We start from the raw sequence: 5,738 nt of genomic DNA, 5'->3' as shown, positions 1-5,738 counted from the left end.
TGTGTGTGTGTGTGTGTGTGTGTGTGTGTGTGTGTGTGTGTATATATATATATATATATATAATACAGAATGGAACAAGGACGCAAAACATCTAGACAATTAGGTGATACAAGAAAGGGACAAAACATACCAATAGACGATACAAAGAAAACACAGACAGGTCATTCGGAGTTTTCTCTCTTCAGTCGAGATCCAGATTATCCTTGCAATCTCGGCTGGTTATTCCCGATATTACTCCAATCTGGCCAGCCCCAAGGAAAAACTAAGCTAAGAGCATTAGATTCATTGGAAGAAAGTAGCGAATGTATACAAAAAACAACGACGGAAAAAAACGAACAATGCTACACAAATACAATAAAAATAGTAAAATAGGACATAACAACAGATGTCTTTCGACTAAGGACGAATTAAATTAAGCTGGCGTGTGTAGAAATAAGGCCTTACGGCAGGAATATATGATTTCACAAGCACAGGGAGGAATAATGATGTTGCACGCACAACGGCCGGTCAAGAAAGAAAGATCCCGCTTGGCCGAACACCGGTCACGTGGGAAGAGAAGAGAGAGTGATAGAGGCAGAGAGACAAAAGAATTAGGGAGGGGCAAGAAAAAATGTCAGGGACACAGTGAAGTGAAAAGTGGAGGGTAAGAAGAGAAGGCAAAGACATGTGAGCGAGGGGGAACGAAGGAACGAACAGTGGAATGAACGAAGAAGGGTGAAGGGGCTGATAGACAGAAATAGAGTCATACAAGATTTAGAAAAATGTATACTTACATATAAGAGACAAGTTGTACGTACGCCGCTATATTTACCCATTTACACACACACACACACACACACACACACACACACACACACACACACACACACACACACACACACACACACATATATGCATGTGTGTCAACTTTGTACCAACTTTGGATTAGAAGTTCGTCTACGCCTTATACTTTTTATATATATATATATATCCTTTGTTATCGTTTGATTTGGGTTTAAAAGTACAAAGTGGACTAAACCTTTCATATCCCACCGAACAGATAACAACACCTGACGTGGGTGAGGACCTTCTTTAGCCCGTAGTGTCGGTGTTTCTCCTTTCCCTACCCAATGTCTTCGGGACTTGACATTTTTTATAGAAAACCCAGTTCTCGTCACCAGCCACTGTTCGGTCCAAAAGTTCCTTCATGAGGCGTGACAATAAAAAAGAGCACGCATTCACTCTCTGCGCGCGATTAAACTCGGAAAGTTTGTGTTGAACCCATTGACTCAATTTGCTAACTTTTCCGAGTGCACGCACGTGTCGATGAATGATTGAATGACCAAATCGAAGCTTATCTGCGAGTTTCTCAACAGTTACGATGGAATTTTGTTCTACCAGAGTTTGCGGGACGTCATCATCGAGTTCTACAGATTTTTTAGGACGCGGCTCGTCTTCTCGGCTGTAGTTTACGGCTCATAATTTCTGGAACCCCAGTTGACACTGGCTTACGTTTATTGTCCGATCCCCATGTACTGCATTAATAGTCATCGCACTTTCCGTTGCGCTGTTGACTTTATTGAACTCATAAAGCAAAATATGTCGAATTTGCTCCTCTGTCACCTCCATTATAGCTTTGGAAAAATAGCTATTAAAGTCGAACTGCACTCTTCAGAGCTTGCACTAAGAATAAACACAAGGTAAAATTACTACCTGCTTTTATAGCAAGTTGATACAGATAGTTTATCCAGTCCCCCTCCGACTTTTAGTTTACGCAATTGAAAAAAGCGCATTATTTATGGGATGACCCAATATATATATATATAAATACAAACGTACATACATATATATGTGTGTGTGTGTGCGCGCGCATGTATATGTATCTATCTATATATATATATATATATATATCAGAAGAAACATGTGGAATTAAAAATTCATTACACCTATTCCGGCAAAATTCAATTCATCAACAACCTTTGATGAACCTAAGGGTTAACTAACCACCATCTACTACTACCGTACCTGCTTATATGTTTAAAATTTAATCTCACAGTGGCAGGTTTCTGCCATGATGTAATCTAAGAATACATCTATTAAATTCTACCGAAACAGGTATTAAGAATTTTGAATTCCACTTGTTTCTTCCGATATATATATATACATATACATGCGCACGCGCACACACACACACACACATACATACACACACATATTGGGTATTGACATAAGTAATGATGCATCTTCCCAGGTGCATATTTATATGTTGGCAATAAATTGCAGGCGGCTAGTCGGGTGGATCCTCACCATTTTCAGAACGAGAGAACACGAAACCATGATGGTCCTCTGGAAAACATATGATCTCAGCCGCTCAAACTACTGCTCCCAGCTAAGGGTAAAATTTATAGCAGAACTGGAGGCAATCCAGGGAAGCGATACAAAGAAGATCGTCTCAATGCGACAAGTCAGCTCCTGAGAAAAGCTGAAAAAGTTAAGACTCTACTGCCGAGAACAAAGGTGGGAAAGATAGGCAGTGATAGTCATTTGGAGAATCCTCGAAAGACTCTACCAAACTATGGCACTGAAGGTTACACAAACAGCAGAAAGTGGCGCAACTGCATAGTGCCAAAGATCCCAACATCGCCATCAAGACAGGACCAGATACTGCAACAGTTTGAGTTTCAAGGACCCACAGCTCTTCAATATCTTCCCAATAAGTCTGAGAGACCTGCAGAGGGTGGATGTAGGTGTCTTCAAAACAAAACTGGATCTCCTGATAAGCCTACCCCACGCAGGAAACGCAGATGAGGGCAGCAGCATCAAACTATCTCATTCACCAAATGCCACATATCAGAGGCGGTTTCAAGTAGTTAAGTTGTAGCAAAGCTTAACGGTGGTGCCCCTACATGGCCTCTGTTCTAGAAATGAAACCTGTTAAAGAGTTAAAGAGTATATACAAACAGAAATCCAGTAATTGGGGGAAATTCAATTCGTAAACACAATATTTATATTTATATTTACCTGTCTCTTATAGATTGCTTCAAGTCAATGACAAAACTTGAAACCTTCAACTTATTGTGTGTTCCTGTGATAGATACTGGAAACAGAAATTGTTGGTCTTATTGCCACCCGAGAGCGTTCTGTTATGAGTGTTAATCTGTATGTCGGACTCTCAAAGGAGTTCCAGCCAGCAGAAAGAGAAGTCAGTTGAGTCGTTGAGGAAATCAACTTCTTGAAAATATTGTTACAATTATGCGCTTATATACACGTGACAGTGTCTGTGTTTGTGTAAGTTTGGTGTTTATTTTTAAAAGTGTATGAATATATGCATAAACATATGTAGGCACGTATGTAAATATGTATGTATGCAAGCATCGATGTATGCATGCTGGTATGTATGAATGTTATGCTTGTATGTAACTATGCTTGTAATATGTGTATGCATCTGTGTATCTTGTAAGTATGTACGCAAGTGCGTATGTATGCGTGTGTATATGTGTACGTATGTATGTTTGGCTGTATATGCACATTTGCGAGGTGCGTTCGTTCGAGTGTACATCTATACAGGAGTATATCTTGTTTGTGTTTTAGATGTGTATTCAGTTGTAGGAACGCATTTCTGTGTATAAATATATGCACACGTGTGTGTGCGTGCGTGAGAGAGAGAGAGAGAGAGAGAGAGAGAGAGAGACATACAGACAGATAAACAGACAGACAGACAGAGATAAATAGATAGACAGGTAAAAAGATAGAGAGATAAAGAGAGTGAGTGAGTGAGAGTGAAACAATCTTTGTCTAGGTTTATATCGCTGCTGTCGCAAAACATCGCGTTGCATAAATCATGCATTAATTTTTTATTAGGGGCCCAATTCATTTTGCACAACAGTAGCAACAACAACAACTACAACAACTGTAACAGCAACGACAGCAGACACAACAACAGCAATAAGAACATCTAAACAGCGACGACAGCAGCTGCAACCGCAGCAACAATAGCCGCGGCGCCAACGACAATAGTAATAAAAACTGCAACAACAGGTACGGCAGTAGCAACAACAACAACAACAACAACAACAATAGCAGCAACTGCATTAACAGCAGGAATAACAGCAGCAACAACTTCAGACAATAATACTACTACTGCTGCTGCTGCTGTTACTGTCGCTGCTGCAGATGATGATGGTGATGATGATGATGTTTCGTCGCTGCTGCATTTGTCGTTGCTGTGAAGCCCATAACAGCATCGACAACAATAGGAGCAACAACTGCTTTCAATAATTAGTTAGTTTGGGTAGGTGGTGGCTTGGCAGGTGCCACAAAAACGGTGTGGAATGTGCCGTGCAGTGTTCGAAACCGACTTTTCCCTTGTTTTATTAATTTCTGTTTTTTTTTTTTTCCTTTTAATCCATCTGAAGTTAATAACTTAAATGTTTAAGGATCTATTAAAAGGACCTGTCAGGAAAATGTGTGCCCTTGTTTGAAATCACTTTTTGTTTTAAAGAATCAGAATCAGTAGAGCATCGCATAACATATTTTGTGATGCGTTAGTCTGTGGTGTTCGTGCAAGGTATTTTATCGTGTTACGGTAGCTTCGTTTCCAAGTTCAAATTTCCGGTGAAGTCGATTTTACGATTTATATTTCTGTGATTTATAAAATAGTCTTAATCACAAGAACCCCCACATCCACCCCTCTTTCTTACTAAGCCATGATGTCTTTACAAAAACTATTGGGCTGGTGTATAATTATTGCAACTTATTTTCACCAAATTTTATTTAACAAAAACAATAACAACATTTAACAAAAACATATTTAAATGATGGTCTGACAGTCTGCCAAGCAAATGGGAAGCAGTAATTGAAGTAGATGATGAATATGCTCCGGAATAATCATTTTTGTTCTTGCTGTTTCTTGCTGTTGTTGTTTAGCAATATCGAAGCATATCAAGAAATATAGCATACATTCTTTTATTCTTTTATTCCTTTACATGTTTCAGCCCCAAGGCTGTGAATAATCACATTTCGATACTGTAATTTTGGTGGGATTAATTTACACTGCATACGAAAATACAGGCATATTATCACGGTACGTTATTAAACACTCACAGATCTACGCATACATACCTGACGACTGACATGTGTGAAGTGTCAATACGAAATTTTATTTTCATTTCCTTTAAAACAATACACATTTAATGTTCCTTGGCCGATTAATAATTATCGCAGCAGTTGCAAAGTTGGCAGGTAAAATATAAAATTCTTTGTCTCTCTGTACAAGTGCTTCTATTTCCTTAATTTATACTGCATACAAAAGTACAGACATACTATATACGGTGCGTTATTAAACACACACACATACACACGCATACACATCTACACATACATATCTGACGACTTAATCTTTTTATTAACCACACAGGGTCGAAACACAGAGGGAACAACACAAGGACAGAAAAAACACAAAAGTGGAGGAAAAATAAAATTGAACGAAAAGAATGGTAATGATAAATCAAAAGGTGGAATGACCTCTACTCGAACCCTATACTCCAGTTAACGTCAAAGAACGTTTTTAGAAAGAAAAAAAAATTGACACGAGTAATTTCATTTTTGTCTCTTTCTCCTTATGGTAAATATATTTTCTAACTGTATTTGCTTGAAAAAACATACTTTTCTTTATATTAAGCAGTTCATTATAATTACTTTTACGATGTGCCTAAATAAAAACCATCGTTATAGATCAGCATTTCTCAACCTTTTTCGCG

At 38.5% G+C, this 5,738-nt stretch overlaps 1 protein-coding gene across 5 annotated transcripts in view; it reads right to left on the bottom strand.

The window, feature by feature from the left end:
• LOC106880251 (uncharacterized) overlaps positions 1 to 3,580 on the bottom strand; it is a 65,980-nt gene extending 62,400 nt beyond the window's left edge. The window contains exons 1-2 of one of the 5 annotated variants that reach the window (XM_052976310.1): positions 3,001 to 3,552; positions 131 to 241 (exon numbers count right to left, since the gene is read on the bottom strand). The gene's annotated coding sequence lies outside the window, so the exon portion shown is untranslated. Of the gene's footprint in view, positions 1 to 130; positions 242 to 3,000 lie in introns of all 5 variants that reach the window. The other 4 variants (XM_052976309.1, XM_052976312.1, XM_052976311.1 and 1 more) reach the window with 4 other exon arrangements.
• Between the last annotated feature and the right edge of the window lie 2,158 nt (positions 3,581 to 5,738).

This window comes from Octopus bimaculoides, chromosome 24, assembly GCF_001194135.2.
Source record: "Octopus bimaculoides isolate UCB-OBI-ISO-001 chromosome 24, ASM119413v2, whole genome shotgun sequence".
Classification (NCBI taxonomy): domain Eukaryota; kingdom Metazoa; phylum Mollusca; class Cephalopoda; order Octopoda; family Octopodidae; genus Octopus; species Octopus bimaculoides.
This window is presented reverse-complemented; position numbering and strand designations above follow the sequence as displayed.